The 23,499-nt window shown below is 41.6% G+C and overlaps 2 pseudogenes; one reads left to right on the forward strand and one right to left on the reverse strand.

Annotated features, from left to right (window-relative positions):
* Positions 1 to 1,392: 1,392 nt before the first annotated feature.
* LOC133049247 (large ribosomal subunit protein uL22-like) overlaps positions 1,393 to 23,499 on the forward strand; it is a 146,806-nt pseudogene continuing 124,699 nt past the window's right edge.
* LOC133049280 (U6 spliceosomal RNA) lies at positions 22,860 to 22,959 on the reverse strand (annotated as a pseudogene).

A 23,499-nucleotide genomic window follows, 5' to 3' on the forward strand; every position in this document is an offset into this window, starting at 1 on the left:
GTTGAACCTGGGCCCATGCCAGTGAAAACACTGAATCCTAACCACTGGACTGCCAGGAAACTCTGCCCAAATTTTAAAATTTGGTTTGCCCAAGGAGTTACATCTTAGCAATTATGATTTATATAAGCAATCCCATTTGAGAGTTTGCAATGCTGATTTGGGAATGACTGGGATAGGGGAGCCAAGATACATGTTGACAGGCAAGGAAAAGTCATGTTAGGTTTTTAAATTTCCTAAAGATAGTTGGCATGCCAACGTTTAATAGCTGACTCTTTGTACTCACATTCTTTTTTTTTTAATTTATTTATTTTTAATTGGAGGATAATTGTTTTATAATATTCTGTTGGTTTCTGCCATATATCAACATGAATCAGCCGTAAATATACATATGTCCCCTTCCTCTTGAAACTCCCTCCCGCCTCCCACCCCATGTACCCATGAACTACATGATTTGTGGAAATTTCTTTAATGTTCTTAGCTTTGATTTGTCATAGTCATCATCAGATGCAGATATATCTCAGGGTTGTTTCTCTCTTCTGTTATATAAACTGGTTTATGCCTTATTCTGGTAGAGTATTAAACTGTCTATAAAGCTCCCTAAATTAATCACCCAGTATTTTAAACATAATAAACATGTGAATTGTCTCAGTTAATTGGCCCAAGAAATTGTGTTCATCCACACCACCATATTTCTTTTTTCTCCTCACACTTTCTTTTTCCTCCCTCCTCACATAGTCACACTGAGCTAATGTCAGAAGCAAGAAACATTTGTCCTTGAAAAATGCTGAATTCATATCCAGAGTTAGAGCAAGATCTAAAATAGGAATTTAAGAGGGACTTCCCTGGTAGTCCAGTGGCTAAGACTCCATTCTCCCAACGCCGGGGCCTGGGTTCCATCCCTGGTCAGGGAACTAGATTCCACATGCCGAGTTTACATGCCATAACTAAAGATCTCACTTGCTACAACTAAAAAAAGCCTGCATGCCACAACTAAGTCCAGAAGAGCCAAATAAATACATATATATATATATATATTTTTTTTTTAATAGGAATTTAAGAAATATCTCACTGACTTGGAGAATTATCAGATGACGTGTGGATCAGTGACTTCTGAGGTGACCACTTTGTGTTCAGGGAGCAGAAGGGAAATCTGGAGACAGGAGACCCTCTTCCTATAGGTGGAGTCCAGTCCCATCGGGGAGGTGGGATGGCACTCCTGACACAGGGACCAAGGCAAAGAAAGACAAAGACACACCAGGAGGCACTTTATTGAGCTGCAGAGGTAAGTGCTGGAAAGATGTCAAGAAATGAAACAGAAAAATCAAGGTCAGGACTAAAGTTTAACATGAAGGGATAGCTTTTCTGGTAAGGGGCTTGAGATGACCTCTAAAAATGGTTCGCCATTCACTTGACTCAGGAAACCCCACAAAATCATGCAAATCATGAGGTTCATATCTTTGTGTTCACTCTAAAAACACTCATGGAACTGCCCAGGCCATTAAGGGTATGAGTATCTGAAAAGACACCGCATACCTGAAGGATGTCCTTTACAGAGCTGTGAGTACCACTCTGCCATTATGATAGTAGAGTTGGGAGGTGGGCCTGGGTCAAACAGTGGGGCCAGATGCAGGGTCGGTGGCCCAAAAAGAGTGTTGAATGTTTACTGCACGTGCTCAGAATGCAGAGTAATGCTGAACTTAAGGGTAGATTCTCTGGTTATTGAGTACATTCAGATAAACCAACTCCCAAGATATGGCACTCATGGTCAGACAACCCATTCATGAGCTCTCCCTGCCACACTGAGATGGTTCTTACCAAAAAATAACACACTGTTCCTAAACCAGAAGATGGGGTTGCACAGAAGAAAAGAAACCCCAGAAGAAACTGAAGAAACAAAAACTTCTGGGAATAAATGCCGTAAGAAAATAAAGTTAAAAAAAATAAAGAGAGAGAAACATGAATGGGTATACACAAGATGCCATGTATGTGTCTCTATGTATGTTTTGCAAGAAGCGTCTGGAAAGGGTAGTGAAAAGCAGTGGACCTAGATCTGTGGAGAGGAGCAAAGTAAGGACCTCAAGTCTGGGGAAGAAAGTAAGAGGGTAATAGACAGGGAGGTGTGATGGAAACTACGTTACCAGCTTTCTGTTCTCCCAGTTGATTCAGATCCACACCCACCACTGGTGGGCAGGCCAGTAGCTTCTTGCCAGGCTATTTGGCCCATGAAATACATCTTCAGGGTCCAGAGAATGAAAAAGAGTGATCTTGCTTACATAGACCTTTGAGCCTCTACTGAGGAACACTCAGAGTTAAGTCCACTCTAACATGAAAAGATGGGCACTGGGAGAGAACCGTCTTCCACACCATAATGGGCTTCAAATCTCTGAAGAGTTATTGTTTGTGGGACCACAGGCAGCCATTCTTCATTCTTTCTGGGGAAATAAAAACCACAAAGAAATAGAATGAAACTATAGATGCAACGATTGAGTTAGACAGAGGAAATATTTCCTGAGTGAAGCAACCCCCTCTTGGTAGTGTTTAGGGCAAGCTTTCTGATACTCACCCATCAGGATGACTTAGATGCCAGTTAGTCGAGCTTGTTGGAAAATAGTGCTAAATGCAGTGTTTCATTGCAGAACTCAAATATTTCCTCATCTGTAAGATGGGCAAAATAATTTTATTTCACAGAGATGGCATGAGAGAAAATGCATAGTCCCACAAGAGGCCCCTAGTAGGTAGAGTGTGTGTGTGTGTGTGTGTGAGAGAGAGAGAGAGAGACAGACAGACAGACAGACAGAAATAATTTCCTCAGTAAATATTGACACTTTTCTTTGCCCCCTCCTCAGTTTTCTTAAATATAAAATGTGTATGGACTGCATCCTTTAGAGGCTTAGTGTGACTATCAAAGGGGTTCAATAGATGGGAAATATTTAGATACTGTAAACACACAAAGATATATGTTATTATTAGAATCTCTCTGTAAGTATTTCACCATATTGTTCTATCAATATATCGCAGTGGTAAAGAATTCTCCTGCCAATACAGGAGATGCAAAAGAAGCAGGTTCAATCCCTGGGTCAGGAAGATCTGCTGGAGTAGGAAATAGCAACCCACTCCAGTATTTTTTCCTGGAAAACTCCATGGGCAGAAGAGTCTGTAGGCTATTGTCCATGGGGTCGCAAAGAGTCAGACATGACTGAGGACACGTGCACTGTCTGTTATCACAGGTCAGTGTTTTTGTGTCACAAATATAGGCTATAACCCTTGCCCCTGGCTCAGAACAACACCCTTACACTGCTGGAAAAAAAATGCCAAAATAATCCTAAAAACTCAAACTTCCCTGGCTTCAGATCAATTCTAGCACAGGAGAAGAAAGAGAATAAGAAAGCTCATAAGTCAGTCAGGACTGAGTCCAAATCCCAATACCACTCTTATTTAATACCTTTGAACCTTGGTTTTCTTGTTCACAAATTGGAGGTAAGTATGATCTCCCATTTGGACCGTTTTAAGGTTTTAATAAAATCAAATATATGCAAGGCCTGGCCTATTGAGGATGGTCTTTGAGTATTAGTTCCCTTCACACAAGACACATTACATCTTATTACCGGTCAGGGTTCTGCGTGGAGATAGGAGCATGAAAACATTGATGTCTAACAATTTAAGATTTGGAGCAATGTGTAAAGGGCAGGGAGAATCACAGAGAACCTCTAAAATAGGACTGCAATGCCCTGACAGAATGACCATCGTTTCCCTAATTGGTTCTTTCTTTCCTGTACCTTCTCCAATAGAAATTCCTCATTTTTCCCTGTAGGCTAATGCGCCACTTTAAATAGTTTTCAGCCTTAAAGTAGCCTCTGGGTCCTGCTTTGTCCAGGAGAAGAGGGCAAGGAGACTGGTGATTAAGGGAAGATGCTTCCACCGAGGGCTTGCCCAGTTCATTTCGAAAATTGGTCCAATATACATCCATGATAGTTTTCAAAGCACTTCTGCTCCTGACAAAAGGGAGCATGTTTCCACATCCCTCACCTTGCCAAGGGAGAAGGAAGGAGCCTGGAGGGGAAGCTGAGGTCTGCAGGTATATTCGTGTACCTCTGCAGGTACACACATTAGACAATGTGTCTGAATGGATATGTATTAGCGGAGGGGAAGGTGGCATAATCCGAATGTGGGGAGGCTTGCTATTTGGGTGAATGTATGATTAGTGAGTGCATACACTGGGTTGTTGCTGAAGCATAGTTGTGTCTCCAGGTGCCAATGTCTATCTAGCATGGCATAGGTGCTACAGACAGGTGTGTGTATTATGTATATTGGTGTTTGTGGCTGAGAAATATGATCACAGAAAGTCACATGCAGATAGAGCTCAATTGTCAAATTAAAGTGGAAAAACGAAGCCATATACACATGGCTGAACTGAATTTGTCAGACAATTTGAGCAAAAAGCTTTTCTGTTCTCAATCTGTCTCTCAGTGCAGTCTTCAGACTAAACCGTTAAAATATAAACATTATCAGGGCAGGAATTTTGACCGTCTTATCGTTTTATAAACATTTTATAAAACGTCTTAGACTGTTTTATCTGATGTATCCTCAGCATCTAGAACAAAGAGTGCTTGGCACAAGGTAGATGTGAGATAGATATTGGAATGCCTGTATGTGTGCTAAGTCACTTCAGTCGTGTCTGACTCTTTGCGACCCCACGGTAGCCCACCAGGTTCCTCTGTCCATGGAATTCTCCAGGCAAGAATACCAGAGTGGGTTGCCATGTCCTCCTCCAGGGGATCTTCCTGACCCAGGGATTGAACCCACATCTCTTATGTTTCCTTCTTTGACAGGCAAGTTCTTTACCACTAGCACTACCTGGGAAGCCCAAATATTGAAATAAATATCTTATAAATAAATAAGTGATTTATTTGAACTCCCAGGCCCATTATGGCTTGGCCAATTAATGGGGGAGTTGGGATGATGGCAAAGAAAGACTAGGGACCATCTGGAAACAGATACTTGAGGAAGAGGAAGCACATGAAGAACGAAGCTGGAAGAATTCATCCAAGCAGTCTCCTCAGGTGGATGGGGACGTAAAACAGAGAGCTGTTAACATTCTATGGGAGAAGTTATTCCTGAGTATTTGTTCTCTAACATTTTATGAGGATCTACCGTGTGGAGGATTCGGTACGTGGTGGGGTGATTATAATGATGAGCAAGCTGTGATCTTGAGGTATGCATTTTAGTGAAGACAATAAAATGGGCATGGGCCTTGCTGCTGCTGCTAAGTCATGTCCGACTCTGTGTGACCCCACAGATGGCAGCCCATCAGGCTCCTCTGTCCATGGAATTCTCCAAGCAAGAATATTGGAGTGGGTTGCCATGCCCTCCTCCAGCGGATCTTCCCCACCCAGGGATCGAATCCCTGTCTCCTACATCTCCTGCAGTACAGGTGGATTCTTTACTGCTGAGCCAGCAGGGAAGCCTATAGGCCTAAGTAAAGGTTTGTATAAAGAGCTCTGGGAGCAGATGGGATGGCGGAGGAGCTAGGTTTTGAAGCCTGAGTTCTTTTTCACTTGCCCAGTGCAGAAGGGGACAGGGTTTTCCAACCAGAATAGGGCAAAGCCCCTGATGTTCATGGGATCAGGGAGATGTGGGGCTTATTGTGCACAGGGGCAATGACACAGAGAATGCACGAGGAATCCAGGCTTGTAGGTACAAAGATTTCCTAGAGATGTTGTCCTAGAGCAGATAATCCATAAAGCACAAACCTAAGGACACAGGTATCATCTCCTGACTGCACATGTAGCATTGATTTCATGCGCTGTGCTTAGTTGCTCGGTGGTGTCCAACTCTTTTCAACCCCATGACCTGTAAGCCCACCAGGCTCCGCTGTCCATGGGTATGCTCCAGGCAAGAACACTGGAGTGGGTTGCCATGCCCTCGTCCAGGGGGTCTTCCCGACCTAGGGATCAAACCCAGGTCTCCCATATTGCAGGTGGATTCTTTCCCATCTGGGCCACCAGGGAAGCCCAAGAATACTGCATTGGGTAGCCTATTCCTTCTCCAGGGAACCTTTCCGACCCAGGAATCAAACTGGGGTCTCCTGCATTGCAGGCGAATTCTTTACCAACTGAGCTACCCGGGAAGCCCATTGATTTCTTACTTGCAGTCAACAGCAAGAAAAGGGCAATGTGTGGATAAGGATTAAGAAGTTACATGGAGATTTTTATGAGACAATATCATATGAACAGCATTGTAAAATGCAAACGAAAGAAAAGGGAAAACAGCTACTGAGAAGACTTTCTTCATAAATTCACTTAAGGAAACACAGCCCACATACAGAAAAATGGCTCAAAAAACACTTACAAAGCAACATAAAAGTAGTGCAAATAAATACAACACAGATCGTGTCCCCTGGTGCTATGTAAACACGGAGTAAACAAGAAACCAATATTGGATGAGGAGAACTAGGGAATGCTTCCTGCAGGATGGAGATTTAATTATTGGTAGTCCTGGGATAAGGGTATGTTAAATAGAGTTACTTGGAAATGAATCAAGCCACATTGTGAAAATAGGTAGGGTGAGAAAATCATCAGAGCCCCCTTGGCTCACTCCCATTGAGGCTGTTTTCCTGCCTGCCACATTGAGCACATTACTCATTTGCTACTTTGAACAGTCTGTGTTCATTTCCTATGCTGGCAGACACCCCTGTCAGATGTCCCACTCGGTTTCTCACAGACAATTATGACTTTCAGATTTCCTATGGCTCCAGGAGTATGGGGGTCAGGTAGCCCTAGACCACAGAGAGACAATTATCTCGGTAATTTAGGTGTCAAACTACTTTACTTGAGTATCAGGCTCATCCCTCCAGTTTTCTGCTCCCCACAGCCTGGCAGTTGACTATCCTAAGACCAGCATATGCATCATTGAGTCTTGGAAAATCTAACAATGTCCAATAAAATGCAGCTATATGGACATCAGGCAGGACCTTTGGGCCCCCAACCACCTTTTCCATCTGCCGTGTGGTTTGACATACACAGCAATCTTTAAGTTGTTGTTCAGTCGCTAAGTCGTGTCCATGGACGGTAGTAAACCAGGCTTCTCTGTCCTTCACTATCTCCTGGGGTTTGCTCAGGTTCATGTCCATTGAGCCGGTGATGCTATCTAACTATCTCATCCTCTGCCACCCCCTTCTCCTTTTGCCTTCAATCTTTCCCAGGATCAGGGTCTTTTCCAATGAGTTGGCTGTTTGCAGTAGGTGGCCAAAGTACTGGAGTTTCAGCTTCAGCATCAGTCCTTCCAGTGAATATTCAGGGTTGATTTCCTTTAGGATGGACTGGCTGGATCTCCTTGCAGTCCAAGGGACTCTCAAGAGTCTTCTCCAGCACCACAATTCAAAATCATAAATTCTTCAATGCTCAGTCTTCTTTACGGTCCAACTCACACATCCGTATATGACTACTGGAAAATCTTTAAGAGACTATGTTAATGTCTTGTAGATAGATGGGTGAAGATCGGCTTCTGGTTTTGTTAGGTTTGAAAATCAAAGTAGTCACTGACCTAGAAAAGGAATGTGAGTCTGAAAGAACCCCTCACCATAGGGATCTCTAAACTGAAAGACTGTTAGCCTAGACTTTGTCAATATAAACTGCCTGCTCTAGAGGTAGGTTTGAGAAGAGTTTAAGTGGAAAGGATTTGGTAATTTAAACAGTGGTAGAGAGGGAGAAGAAGAGAAAGGAGTCGATAAAGGTGACCAGGCTTCTGGCAGAGGCAACTGGATGCCCCAAATGAAGCAGGTTCCATAAAAGATAGAGCAGTTTAGAGAAAGCAGACGAGTTCTACCTTTGAGCACATTAAATTTGAGCTACTAGGGGGACTTCCCTGGTGGTCCAGTGGTTAAGACTCTGTGCTTCCAAGGCAGGGTGCCTGGGACTGATACATAGGGAGAAAACTAGATTCCACATGGCGCAGCTAAGGCCTGGGGCACCCAAATAAATAAATAAATTGTTGTCATTGTTTAGTTGCTAAGTGGTGTCCAAATCTTTGTGACCCCATGGACTGCAGCATGTCAGACTTCCCTGTCCTTTACTATCTCTCGGAGTTTGATCAAATTCATGTCCTTTGAGTTGGTGATGCCATCCAACCATCTCATCCTCTGTCACTCCCTTCTCCTGCCCTCAATCTTTCCCAATATCAGGGTCTTTTCTAATGAGTTGGCTCTTCCCATTAGGTGGCCAATTTGAATTTTAAAAAAATATGAGCTACTTGGGAGTGGACAGTGGCTGGATACATCAGTCTGTTCTAGCCTTGCCTACTCTGTATTCTGTTTTATTTCATGCTCATGTAGCCTTAACCTCCTACCATATTTCATGTCATAATGTCTAACATTTCTTTAGTATCCACCTGCAGAGAACCTCATATGGGGTCCACTCGCAATTGGGGCTAATATTTGTTGTTGCTTAATGGGCTGGGGAAAAAATATTTGAAGACTCTTTAAGAGAAAACTCCTCCCTCACAACTTGCTAATTTATTGGGGGCAGCATGTTTCTTTGAACCCAGTATAGACCAGTTTAGACCAATGTAGCTTTGCTGTTTAAGTCTGCTCTCTTTTTTTCTTTTTTTGAAATAGCCCTGGTTGTATCTATTCACTAGGTTTTTAAGTTGTCAAATGATATTAAACTGAAGTTAGGGTAGATGATTTCATAAGTCTGTCACCATGACTGCATTACTATTATTTTAGTCTATTACTTTATATCATAAAAATGCAGCTATATGGACATCAGGCAGGACCTTTGGGCCCAGTTTGTCCCACCCCCATAGCAAATGTACACATATCAAATAGTGCTAAGAGGACACAGGGAGAAGACTCTGACCTCAGAGACTAGAGATTTTAGAACCATCTATTTGATGCTTTTGAACTGTGGTGCTGGAGAAGACTCTTGAGAGTCCCTTGGACTGTAAGGAGATCCAACCATTCCATCCTAAAGATTAGTCCTGGGTGCTCATTGGAAGGACTGATGCTGAAGCTGAAACTGCAATACTTTGGCCACCTCATGCGAAGAGTTGACTCATTGGAAAAGACCCTGATGCTGGGAGGGACTGGGGGCAGAAGGAGAAGGGGACGACAGAGGATGAGATGGCTGGATGGCATCACTGACTCGATGGGCATGAGTTTGAGTAAACTCCGGGAGTTGGTGATGGACAGGGAGGCCTGGCGTGCTGCGATTCATGGGGTCACAAAGAGTCGGACACGACTGAACGACTGAACTGAACTGAACTGAACTGAATTTGTGGTAGACATGTTATGCTCCCACATATGAAAAAGCAGTAGCGTTAACTCTTTCCCCCCATTTCCTCGCTGCTATGAAGAGTACTCCATCAAGTTTGTGAAAATGTGGAATTAATTTTTAAATTCCCCCTAATCTTTGCCTTATACAGTCAAACCTTTCATGTTCTTCCACCTTTTTATCTCTCAGATTCTGCTCTTCTCTCTTCTGATTTCTTGGCTCTAGAAATCAGAGCCTGAAGTAGAAGTTTCTGTGATAACATTTTATTGAGGAGTACAATTCCAGGAAAGCAAGAGTGAAGGATGGGGAAAGCAAAGCAGAAAGAAGGAGCAAATCAAAAGGATTGTATTGGGACTTCCTGGGTGGTCCAGTGGCTTGGGACTCTGTGTTCCCAATGCAGAGGGCCCGGGTTCAATCTCTGGTCAGGGAACTAGATCCCACATGCTGCAACTAAAGATCCTGCATGCCACAACTGAGACCTGATACAGCCAATTAATACATTAAAAAAGTAAATATTAAATAAAAGGATTGCATTATATAGCTTACCATGGCTTCTTGAAAAGTTGTTGCTTCACATGGGACATTGTCTTCAAATGAGGCCTGTGAAGCGTCCATGTGTATCCCCAGTCTATCTAGGGGAAAGAAGGAAAACATTTAACTGCTAGCTCACATGATTAAATTTTTGTCCTTTGAGGTGTTAACTATCTCGTGTATGTGAGTGTGTACATGTGTGTGTGTGTGTGTGTGTGTGTGTGCACAAGCCTCTTAAGCATCAAGAGCAGCATGGAAGCCCCAGTGTAGGAGACAAAAGACAGAGAGGACAGGTGTAAGCTGGGCCAGTCTGTGCGTGTCTGCAAGTTACATGAGGGGCCTTGTTCACTGGGACTGAGCTCCCCAAACTCCTAGCAACAACAGACACCCCTGCCAGAGGCTGCATCTGGCGTATACTTTATCATTTTTATAGTCCTGAACCTGGTCTAGAACCAAATTGGTTGTCTGGACTATCTCAACAGACTCCTAGCCATCTTTCATGTTTTCTTGTGTCTAGTCTTTCCCTTCTTTATTTTTTAAATTTGTATTGAAACATAGTTGAATTACAATGTTGTGTTAGTTTTAGGTATACACCAAAGTGACTCAGCTATACATATATATTTCTTTTCCAGATCCTTCTCCATTATAGGTTGTTACAGGCTACTGAATCCTGTGCTATACAGTGGGTCCTTGTTGATTATCTGCTTTATATAGAGTAGTGTATATATTTTAATCCCAAACTCCTAATTTATCCCTCCTCCCTCTATCCTCTTTGGTAATATAAGTTTGTCTTCTATGTCTGTGAGTCTATTTCTGTTTTGTAGGTAAGTTCACCTGTATCATTTTTTTTGTATTCCACATATAAGAAATATCATATGATACCTGTTTTTCTCTGACTTACTTCACTTAGTTGATTATCTCCAGGTCCATCCACATTGTTGCAAATGGCATTATTTCATTCTTTTTTTATGGCTGAGTAATATTCCATTGAGTATCCCTTCTTTCAATTAACCAGTTACTGGTAAGAAATCAAAAATCCATAAGATTTGTTTTAATAGGGTCCCCTTGTTATGCAGTAGCTACTGTTGTTCATCATACCAGATCAAATCACCTCAGTTTGGGCTTAATTCACCCCTTGTGCTGCTTTAGCCCTCTCCTTCCATCTAATGGCTTTCTTTCTTTCTTTTTTTCTAATGGCTTTCTAAATGGAATCTCTTCTCTTGTTCAAGTTCCCTGTCTCCTCTCTTTCATATCTGACACACTCATGCAAAACCTTAGGACTTCATGTCAAAAATGCTCTTCTCCAGTAATGTAAATTCCTTTTCTTATAAAAATAATGATAGCTAAGATTTCTTAAATGCTCACTATGTGCCAGGCATTGTGCTGAAGATTTTGCATATATCATCTTCAGTTAACGTTTTTAAAAAAACCTTTAAGGCAGGTAGTATGATTATCCACATTTTACAAAAGAGTTAACTGGTACTTGGAATGATTAGGCATTTTGCCCAAGATTATATGGCTAATAAACTGCACTGTAATGACTTAAACTCTGGTTTGCCTAAACTCCACATAAAACTTCCTATTTGCAGGAACACTTCCCTTGTTAACTCAACCCAGTAGTGACAACTCTATTGCTCTGTGACTGCTCAGCAGTTGCAAATATAGTTTCATTATGCTGCTTTGCCTCTTTTGAAACATTACCTTATTAAGTGTTCTTAAGTCTTTTATTGCTGTGTGTGTGTGTGAGAGAGAGAAAGAGAGCACTTTCTCAAACTAGACCTTAGACTGGGAAATCCCAAAAGTCAGAGACTGACTTTCATGATTTTTTGGTTAATCATTTGGTTTATTCTTTTTTTTTTTTTTAATAATTTTTATTGGAGTATAGTGTTCTTCAAATTTTAAACTTTTTATTTTTTATGGGGGTATAGCCTTAAGAATTTGTGATATTTTCAGGTGAACAGTGAAGGAACTCAGCCATACATACACATGTATCCATTCTCCCCCCAAACCCCCTCCCATCCAGGCTGGCACATAACATTGAGTAGAGTTCCATGTGCTATACAATAGGTCCTTGTTGAGTATCCATTGTGAATATAGCAGTGTGTACATGTTGATTTACAGTGTTGTGTTAGTTTCAGGTGTACAACAAAGTGAGTCAGTTATACATGTACATATATCCACTGTTTTTAAGATTCTTTTCCCATATAGGCCATTACAGAGTATTGAGTAGAGTTCCTGTGCTATACAGTAGATCCTTATTAGTTATCTATTCTATATATAGTAGTGTGGATATATCAATCCCAATCTCTCAACTTGTCTCTTCCCCCTTACCTTAGTTTCTTTTGTACATCTGTAACTCTACTTCTGTTTTGTAGATAAATAAGTTTATACTTTTTAAAATTAATTTTTATTGAGCTGTGTACTAATTTCTACTGCACAGCAAAATGGATCAGCCATACGTATCCATATGTCCCTTCCCTTTCGGATTTCCTTTTTGCTCAGGTCACCACAGTACATTAAGTAGAGTTCCCTGTGCTGCATACATGTGCTCATTCTGTGCTTTTGTTCTCAGTCATAGCTGACTCTTTGCAATCCTATGGACTGTAGCCTGCCAGGCTCCTCTGTCCATGGGATTCTCCAGGCAAGAATACTGGAGTGGGTTGCCATTTCCTCCTCTAGGGGATCTTCCTGACCTGCGTCTCCTGCACTGCAAGCAGATTCTTTACTGCTGAGCCACTATTTTATTTATTGGATCAGCAGTGTGTATGTGCATTTGTACTTTTATATCTTTGTCATCAGAGGGCAGAACTCTACTCTTCGGCACTAGAAACACAAGGATACTAGAATGCTTACAGAGCAGCATTCAGATTCTTATTTTGTATAAAACAATGGTATGGCCACACACAGGATAAGAACCCACTCCTAGATTCTCCTCCCTGTGAATGAAAATGAAGTCAAGGATGGCCCAGGGAAGAGAGGCGGGACTGACTTATGACAATAGTGATCCTTATTTACAAAGATAAAATTTGGCTGGGTAAGGATACAATGAAAAATTTTAAGTCAAGAAGGATATGATTGAAGGTGAATATAATATTTACTAAATTATGAAGTAATGGGTCAAGGGGGGCACATTTTGATACATAAAAGAACACCTGGGGATCTTGTTAAAATGTGGGTCTTGATTCAGTAGGTCCAACGCAGGGCTGACATTCTGCATTTCTTCCAAGGTCTGGGTAATGCCAATACTGTGGTTATGAGCCACACTCTGAGTAGCATATATCTAGACTTTGCAAGAGACTCCTGAAAATAAATAAAGAAAATGTAACAACTCTAGTTGAATAATGTAAGGAAACTCAGATATGAATATACACTTCCCAGTATTCTGAAGTTGCATGTGTTGATAGTTTATTCCTTCTTGTTGCTGAGAAGTATCTCATTGTGTATATCCCACAACTTGTGATCCATTTACCAGATGATGGACTTTTGAGCTGTTTACAGTTTTAGCTCTATTATGAATAAGGCTGCTGTGAACATTTGGTGTTCAAGTCCTTGTGGAACATACATGGACTGTTAGGGATAAATCTGGGTTAGTTTAGCCTTGGTACTAACGCATCATCCTTCTGGAATTTCCACTGATTACTCCAGGTGTTCAATGATGTCTAAGTGAATGAAATCTGACTGTTTCCTAGTCCTGTGTAAATTCTAAGAACTGTCCAACTTAAACTTATCTGCTGTTGTTCTTTGCTCAGCTTCATGGAGTTTTACCCTACCCAAGCACAGATTAGTATTTATCCAAAAAATTCCAGGAGGCTGTAAACAGACTTCTGGAGCTTTTTCTCTGCATAACTCCTCCTCTAAAGTCCTCTTACCCACCAATTCTAGCTGTCTCAGCTTCCCTGATCTCCAGTTTCTACCTCAACTTGGCATGACCCCCATACTCTACTTGATGCCTACTGTCTCTGCTGCTACTCTTTCCAAATTGCCTCCAGGCTGGAATCCAGGGTGATGGTAGGATCCACCTTGTTTGTTTCCCCCTCTCAGGGATCACAGTCCTGCATCACTTCTGGGCTCAACATTTGAGAATATTTGAAAATATCATGTGTATTTTCTAGGTGTTTACAATAGGAAAATACGTTCCAAATCAGCTCTTTCCTTGTAAGCAGTCCTCTTACCTGTTTTTATTTTCTGTTACTCTTCATTTTTCATATTCTTCAGTTTCACTGACACTGGTTAAGTATGGAGTTTCTTTATTTAACTTGCTTGGAACTCATTGGACTTCTTAGCAACTAAGCAGCTTTAGAAAATTCTGTAGGGTAATTAACTCTTCAAATATTGCCTCTTCTCTATTCTTTCTCTCCTTTTGTTTTGGAACTTTAATTAATATATGGTAGGTCTTCTCACTCTATCTTCCATATCACTCAACTCTCCTCTATATTTTCATATTTTTGTCTCTGTCTCTCTGTGCTATATTCTGGATTTCTTCTGACTTATCTCTCAGTTTGCCAGTTCTCTCTTCAACTGGATGATCCAATCTGCTGTTAGATTCATTCTACAGTAAGTCCTCTACATATGAGCCTTCAATTGTGAATTGTCAAAGATGAGAACATGTGTTCCATCAACGTCAGATGTGAGTGAAATTGCAGTTTGCCCTCTGTCTCCTACTGCTAATGATCCTTCAGTTCAACCATCTCCCACTTCCTCTCCCTCCTCAAGTCAGTAACTCTTCTTATCTGTTCATTTGATGCTAGCTGATCTGATAGAGTACCTGAAGAACTATGGATGGAGGTTCGAGACATTGTACAGGAGGTGGTGATCAAAACCACCCCCAAGAAAAAGAAATGCAAAAGGCAAAATGCTTGTCTGAGGAGGCCTTACAAATAGCTCAGAAAAGAAGAAAAGTGAAAGGCAAGGAAAAAAAGGAAAGATAGACCCATCTGAATGCAGAGTTCCAAAGAATAGCAAGGAGATATAAGAAAGCCTTCCTAAGTGAACAATGCAAAGAAATAAAGAAAAACAATAGAATAGGAAAGACTAGAGATCTCTTCAAGAAAATTAGAGATACCAAGGGAACATTTCATGCTAAGATGGGCACAATAAAGGACAGAAATGGTATGGACATAATATCTAACAGAAGCAGAAGATATTAAGAAGAGATGGCAAGAATACACAGAAGGACTATACAAAAAAGATCTTCATGACCCAGATAACCATGATGGTGTGATCACTCACCTAGAGCAAGACATCTTGGAGTGTGAAGTCAAGTGGGCCCTAGGAAGCATCACTGTGAACAAAGCTAGTGGAGGTGATGGAATTCCAGCTGAGCTATTTCAAATCCTAAAAGATGATGCTGTTAAAGTGTTGCACTCAATATGCCAGCAAATTTGAAAAACTCAGCAGTGGCCACAGGGCTGGAAAAATTTGGGACTCCAATCCCAAAGAAGGGCAATGTCAAAGAATGTTCAAACTACCACACAATTGCACCCATCTTGCATGCTAGCAAAATAATGCTCAAAATTCTCCATGCTCAAAATTTTCAATAGTACATGAACCGAGAACTTCCAGATGTACAAGCTGGATTTAGAGAAGGCAGAGGAACCAGAGATCAAATTTCCAATATTTGTTGGATCATTGAAAAAGCAAAAGAATTCCAGAAAAGCATCTACTTCTGCTTCATTGACTACAAGAAAGCCTTTGACTGTGTGGATCACATAAAACTGTGGAAAATTCTTAAAAGAGTTGGGAATACCAGATCACCTTACCTACCTCCTGAGAAACCTGTATGCAGGTCAAGAAGCAACAGTTAGAACTGAACATAGAACAATAGACTGGTTCCAAATTGAGAAAGGAGTACGTCAAGGCTATATATTGTCACCCTGCTTATTTAACTTATATGCAGAGTACATCATGCGAAATGCCAGGCTGGATGAAGCACAAGCTGGAATCAAGATTGCTGAGAGAAATATCAATAACTTCAGATATGCAGATGACATCACCCTTATGGCAGAAATCAAAGAGGAACTAAACAGCCTCTTGATGAAGGTGAAAAAGGAGAGTGAAAAAGTTGGCTTAAAACTCAACATCCAAGAAACTACGATCGTGGCACCAGTCCCATCACTTCCTGGCAAACAAATGGGAAAGCAACGACAACAGTGCCAGACTTTATATTTTGGGGCTCCAAAATCACTGCAGATGGTGACTGCAGCCATGAAATTAAAAGACGCTTGCTCCTTGGAAGAAAAGCTATGACAAACTCAGACAACATGTTAAAAAACAGAGACGTTACTTTGCCCAAAAAGGTCCGTCTCGTCAAACCTATGGTTTTTCCAGTAGTCATGTATGGATGTGAGTGTTGGATCATAAAGAACACTAAGTGTCAAAGATTGATGATTTTGAATTGTGGTGTTGGAGAAGCCTCTTGAGAGTCCCTTGGACTGCAAGGAGATCAAACCGGTCAATCCTAAAGGAAATTAACTCTGAATATTCATTGGAAGGACTTATGCTGAAGCTGAAGCCCCAATTCTTTGGCCACCTGATGTGAAGAACTGACTCATTAGAAAAGACCCTGATGCTGGGAAAGATTGAAGGCAGGAGAAAGGGACTACAGAGGATGAGATGGTTGGATGGCATCACCGACTCAGTGGACATGAGTTTGAGCAAGCTCTGGGAGATGGGAAGCTTGGCATACTGCAGTCTGTGGGGTCGCAAAGAGTCAGACACAACTGAGCGACTGAACGACAACAGTACTTTACAAGGTATTGTATTGTAAGATTAAAAATGTTTTCTTTAGGACTTCCCTGGTGGTACAGTGGATAAGAATCCACCTGCCAACACAGGGGACACGAGTTCGATCTCTAGTCCAGGAAGATGCCACACACCACAGAGCAACTAAACCCATGAGCCACAGCTATGGAGCTCACACACTACAACTACTGAAGCCATTGCATCCAGAGCCTGTGCTTCACAACAAGAGAAGTTACTGCAATGAAAAGCCTGTGCACTGCAATGAAGAGTAGGCTCCACTTGCAGCAACTAGAGAAAGCCTGTGTGGAGCAACGAAGACCCAGTGCAACCAAAAATAAAAATAAAGAAAATGTTTTCTTTATTTTTTGTGTTTGTTTCTTATATATTATTTGTGTGAAAAGTATTATAAGCCTATTACTCACAGTACTATATAGCCAATTGTGTTAGTTGGATACCTAGGCTAACTTTGTTAGACTTATGAACAAATTGGACTTTCGAATGCACTCTCAGAACAAAACTCATTTGTATGTAGGGTACTTTCTGTACTTAATTCTGTTTCAAATCCACTAGGTCACTTTTCATATGTTCCCTGTAACTATTTTCTAGCTTGTCTTATATTCCTAAGAATTTCAGTGTCTGAATTTGTCATGAATCTGTCTCTGTTGTCTGTCGTTATTGCTGATTCTCTTTCACAGTGCCTTCCCTCCCTGTGTGCTTGCTTATTCATTGCCTTTGAAGAATAACTTGTGGGCATTTTTGAAGGTTAAGATTAAAGTGTTTTCACCAAGGGAGGATTTGCGTTTTACCTTTGCCAGATGCCTAGGGAAATACTTGTTTGGCATCACTCTAAAATTCAAGGTTTGAGGGTTTTTTTATTACCTAGGTAATGTAAATTTGGCTACAAATCCGGCTGGCTCAGAATCTCCCCGCTGCTGTGTTCAGCACCAGGGACACTTTCTTGCAGTCCTTCAGGAGGTAGAAGAAGAATTAGGATTACTACTGTTTCACCTTGGAGAAAGAAATGGCAACCCACTCCAGTGTTCCTGCCTGGAGAATTCCAGGGACGGGGGAGCCTGGTGGGCTGCCGTCTATGGGGTCGCACAGAGTTGGACACGACTGAAGCGACTTAGCAGCAGCAGCAGCTGTTTCACCCTTACCCTAAGGATGTAACCCTTTGATGCTTCAGTATGTTATAGGAAAGGTTTCCTATCAGACTCCCCACTTTAGCCAATCCTGAGTTTTAACTTCTGAGACCAGAGTTGAGTTTGCCTTAATCAGCAAATATCTTCTGGTCAAAACTTGCCTCTTTATTCCACTTACCACTTTGAATTTTCACCTTTCATTAAGTTTGACCTGATAATTCCTTACTATCTTGTCAGCTTTTTGATGCTTTTAAGATGTTTTAAATATTTCATCTAGCATTTTTAGTTGTTTTCAGCAGGAAAGTTGATTCAAATAACCTAGCCTGTCATGTTTCCAGAAACTGAAGTAGTTTTTGTTTTGTTTTGTCTGTTTTAACAGATTCCATCAAATAGCCTCTATAAGCAATTCAAAGTAGCATTGATTCTGTTTTTATTTGGTGGGGGGGGTGGTGTTTGTTGTTTTTTCTGGCTGACGTGTCTTCCCCAAAAAAGAACCTAATTTTTCAAATTCAAGTAATTGAAAACATATTCTACAATATGAGACTTTATTTTATGAGGATTCATATATAAACCAACTTCTTTTCTAGGAACTTATTTTGGGAAGATACAACTTCACCTTATATTTAGGCCAAAATGGTACATAAAGAGTCTTTAATAATACCCAGCATAGAGTAGGTATTTCATAAATATTCATCTCCCCCAACTCCTTTAGCTCTTCAGGGATCTCCTTTAAAAATATCTAAGTGGCCCAGTTATTTAAACTAATGTCAGTCTGTCTCTGCTTAGGGTAAGTGACATGGTCAGTGTGACATTTTCTAGGTCTCTTCTAGTCAACTGTAGTAATCACGTGAATTACACACACACACACACACACACAGCCACATAACCTTATAAATGACTGGGTTTTATGCTCTTTTATTTTACAGGGATTCTTATGAAGCATAACAGCCAATATATCATAGAAGAAATTTGAGTTCCATTTAGAAAATGAAGATTTCTTTTTTTTTAGCTCCAGATAGAACTAGTCTTTATTTACTCACATAGGACTTGGGGGTTTCTAAGAAAGAAATGAGTAAGAACAACATGTAGTCTTTTTTAGTGACTCTAGTGAAGGTGGGCTCATCTTCCTGAGGTAGAATAAGTATATTTCTAGGCTACAGGGTCACTGTACAAAGGTTGTAAGGCTTAAGCCATAGCCACTTCCCTACCCTCTAAAATATATCACATGTATTTCTGTAATATTACAAGATTGACCTCCCTGGTCCTTGCTATAAATTCCCAATCATTACCACCAGCACTGCTTACACACTAAAATGGCTTTTTCAAACCCCTACTAATTAGGTGTCTCTCTTGCTCCCTTTTTTTTTTTTTTTTTTTTGGTGTTGGCAGGTTTAACTTCTTCTGAGGTCTCTGTCCTTGGCTTGCAGGTGGCCACCTTCTCCTTGGTCTTCACATGGTTCTTCCTCTGTGAGTTCCAATCAGGTCTTTGAATTCATTTTTCTTTTATTCTCTGATCTCCCTGCTTGTAGAGTTCTGTCAATAATTTTGGAGGAGACCAAGAAGGAAAGGAAAACACAAATTCATAATATTTCAAGTTTAAAGTGGTCTCAGAGATGACCTAGTGCAATACTTCCCTGTCCAAACAATTAACTGAAAGGCCAGAGAGGTTATGAGTTGCCCAGAGTTACCCACATTAGAACCCTGGGGTTCTTGACTTCTGTACTATTCTACACCCCTATAATACTCTGCTACTGGTCCCCTGTCTGCTCCTCAGGACTTTTTTCATCTGGACTTCGTATTAAAGACAGTGAAGTGAATGCAGATCTTGAAGCCAGCTGAATGAAGTTCTTCACATGACTGAGAGAGGGAATCAGAAGGATTGGGAACACAAATGCACTTAGGAAAGGCAATTGACAGGCAGAGAGAGAGAAAATGGAACAGGGCATTAAAGTAACAGAAAGTCAGAATGATGAGAGATAAAAAGGCATCCCAGACAGAAAACTCCATCTGAGGCCTCAGTCCAAAGAAAGGATGAGATATATTGGGGGTGGGGCACAATAACAAAGTGACAAAAACATGGACCAGTAGCTCAGGTCAACAGTGCTCAGGTAATGAGACAAAATTCAAATAACTTTCCTCTTCCTCTTCTGGTACAAGGAAGACAGACATGAAACATAAACTAACGTTTGAGAAGCTTTATAAAAGAACTGAGAACTTTTAGCTGGAGAGTTCTAAGAGACACCTGGATCTCCTTTTTTGGGTGGGAGGTGGGCGGGGTACAGCAGGTGATCTTACGGGATCTTAGGCCCCCAGCATGGAAGTGCCAGCTCCTAACCACTGGACTGCCAGGGCATTCCCTGGATCTCCCTTTTCACAGTGACAAGTAATGGGTTGGAACTGCCAAAGGAAATTGAAATTAGACAGCAAAGGCAAAGAGCTGTGCATGTTCAACCAGAAGATGCTGAAAACTGAGGAAATCTTGAAACAAGGTCTAGAAGAGACAGCCTTCAGTCTGGGACGAGTTAAATTCAGTCCTGCCTAGAGGCAGAGGGAGGGTTGAAATGTCCTCTCATAGAGTCTGAAAGTCTGGATCAAGGCCGATTCATTCACTGAAACAAAGCATCTCATTATGGAGAGAGGTGGAGAACAGCAGGAAAAATCCCCAACCTATTTGCCTGGGGCTTCAAAGCAGTGTAGATGCTTTCTGGCTTGATCAATTTTAGGCTCTGATTATAACACAAAATTTTTCAGTTAAATCAAAGTGAAAGAACATCCTGTGATGCTATCATAGAGATTGAATCTCATTTACTGGGGATTTAACAACTGGGAATAATTTGCAAGAACAATTTAGGCACCACTGGGGATGGAAACAGAAAGAGGGATGAGATTATCGCTTGGTTTGGGGATTTAGGAGGCAGCATGAGGCCCTGGACTTGTCAGGGAGTGTTGGTTCAGTGAGGGTCCTCCCAGCCTGGTGGCTGTGCAGGAACCCGCTTCTGGGAACCCGTGAAGGCTGGGTGTGGCCGAGCGTGTGCTGAATTCCTGGCTTCAATTACAGACTAGCAGGCGGCTGAAGAGTCTGTCATTGCCGATGTCATCACATTTACAAGATTCATAGGTCCCCTCTCCAGTAAGACCCAAGAACTAGGGCCTCTCCACACCTGCAGCCATGGCCCACCGCTTCACGCCAGGTGAAGAAGTAGGGAGTAAATGTGAGGATCTATCTGGTGCATTCACTCAGTCCTAGCAGGGCAATGAGGAAATGGGACCTGGGAGAATTTACACCAAGCTCCCACTGCCCTGGTAAGGCCTCCATGTTATAGGCCAAAAAAATCTTCAAGGGAAGAAGAGATTTTTATTTATGTGGGATCAAGGCAGAAGTATGGATAAGATGAGCTCTCAAACATCCTTTCCATTGAAACACTCGATGATACCTTGATGGTCTATGGATTGTCCTCTGCCCATTAATATCTAATTAAATTCTCCTGTCAACATCCTGGGGGATTCAGAAGAGTGTGGCTGCTCATTCTGTCTTCTTCAACTGATTGTTTCTAGGCTCTGCCCTGGGGATGCCATTAGAGAACCGACAGGCATGGGGAACCGGCTTCTCCTCACAGAGCGAAACTCCCAAACAACCAGCCCCACATTCCTCTCTGACTCATGCCACCAACACCCCCCTCACCAGTGCCCAGCAGGTCAGTGGGCTGGGAACCCTGCCACATCTGGAACAATTGCAGCTGGAATAAGATGTCTATTCTGATACCCAGGACTCACCTCCTCCCATCCACAGCCCTGGATCACTCCCTGGCCTGTGCCCTAGGTTTTACCATAAGATACAGCCAGTGATGGGCAGAGGATGTCAACAAGGGATCTGCCCTAGGGCTGCCAGCCTCACCTGGAGAGATCTGATCTCAGTCTGTGGCTCATCTCCGATTCCTCCACTTGCCATAGTACAGAATCCTTCCAGCCTCTGGAAAGGCACTTCTCATTATCCAAACCAGTAGATAAGAGCAGAGGCACACAGAATTCTTTCATTTGTTGACTGACTACTATGTGATTAGTCCTATGATAAATGTTGAGTGTGAAATGGTGCATGAAATAAATATAAGTCTTGCATGAAGCTTACTATCTAGTGGTAGAGGCCACTATTAAACAGACTCCCAAATAAATATATAAGCTCAAAATGTAATTAGCATTACCAAAAAAAGTGAGTGAAATAAATGCATATTATTTTACCTACACAAAGTCGCTCACATACACACACTTGCAAACATAACATCTGTGTCTACCCCTCATGGTCTTTCTTTTTTTAAAAAAATTCATTTATTTATTTGGCTGCCTTGGAATCTTTGTTGCAGTGCACAGACTCTCCAGTTGTGTGGCCTAATTGCTCCGCAGTATGTGAGATATTAGTTCCCCTGAAAGTTGCTCAGTCATGTCCAACTCTTTGCGACCCCACAGACTATACAGTCCATGGAATTCTCCAGGCCAGAATACTGGAGTGGGTAGCCGTTCACTTCTCCAGGGGATCTTCTCAACCCAGGGATAGAACCCAGGTCTCCCGCATTCCAGGTAGATTATTTACCAGCTGAGCCACCAGGGAAGCCCTAGTAACCTGACCAGGGATTATCAAACCCATGTTCCCAGCACTGCAAGGCTGACTGTCAATCACTGGGCCACCAGGGAAGTCCCCCTGATGTTCTTTCTGACACTTTCTGCCAAACCCAAGGCAGTGCAAGTATGGAGTCTGCAAAAACCCACCAAGTAGATAATCCACAAATCAGGAATAAAGACTTTACCCAATGTCTATATGAAAATTCACCTTGATTAATCATCTAGATATGAAAATCATATCAGAATTGATCACAAAATTCCATGTGCACATCTAGGTGAATAAACTTCATCTTCATTTTCCTCAAGGTTTTCTATCTCTGAATTAGAAAAGCAAAAAAAAAAAAATTTTTTTTTGAGAAACCAGAAAGGCATGCAGCCTTGGTAAGAGAGACATGAAAAATGAGTTCAAGTCCCTCTGGCTTCCTCCGGCTAATTCCTGTTCTGAAATCACTGAGTCTTAGGCCTTCAGAACTTTGGAGGTCTCCACATCTGTTTCATCGCCTCCAAAATCAAGCAGACAGTTGGTAATTGACCTAATTCGTCTAGTGTCTCAGATAAAAGGAACTACATAATTTCCTTCATGAATGTGTATGTCATTCTTGCACAGGAGCCATGCTAATCTTCTCTAGTATTATTCCAATTTCTTTTATTTTAATTTTAAATATTTATTTATTTATATATTGCTCCACTGTTGGGCATGCAGGCTCTTAGTTCCCCCACCAGGGATTGAACCCCTGCTGTAGAAGTGCAGAGTTTTAACCACTGGACCACCAAGAAATCCCCTTATTCCGATTTTAGTATATATGCTGCCAAAGCACACACCACAGTTTCTTTCAGTCATCTCAATAACCCACTTTGTTGGGAAGTTCTTCTTTCTTTTGTGTTTCTAGTCTTTCTTTCCCCACAAAATTTAATTCTTTTGTTGGTATTTTGTCTTTTAAATCTAAATATATCAAAGAGAAGAATATCTTTTCTCCTCATTCATATTTAAGCATTATATGGAAAGTGGTCATCCCTTCCTTCTGCTTCAGAGGAAATTCCAGCAGAGGTTCAAGGTGAAAATATCATAAAAGTCCTGGAAGCTACAGCCGGTACTCTTTTCCCCTATGGTGGTGGTTTAGTCGCTAAGTCGTGTCCAACTCTTACGAGCCCATGGACTGTAGCCTGCCAGGCTCCTCTATCCATGGGATTCTCCAGGCAAG

The sequence above is a fragment of the Dama dama genome, chromosome 3 (genome assembly GCF_033118175.1).
Source record: "Dama dama isolate Ldn47 chromosome 3, ASM3311817v1, whole genome shotgun sequence".
NCBI lineage: Eukaryota > Metazoa > Chordata > Mammalia > Artiodactyla > Cervidae > Dama > Dama dama.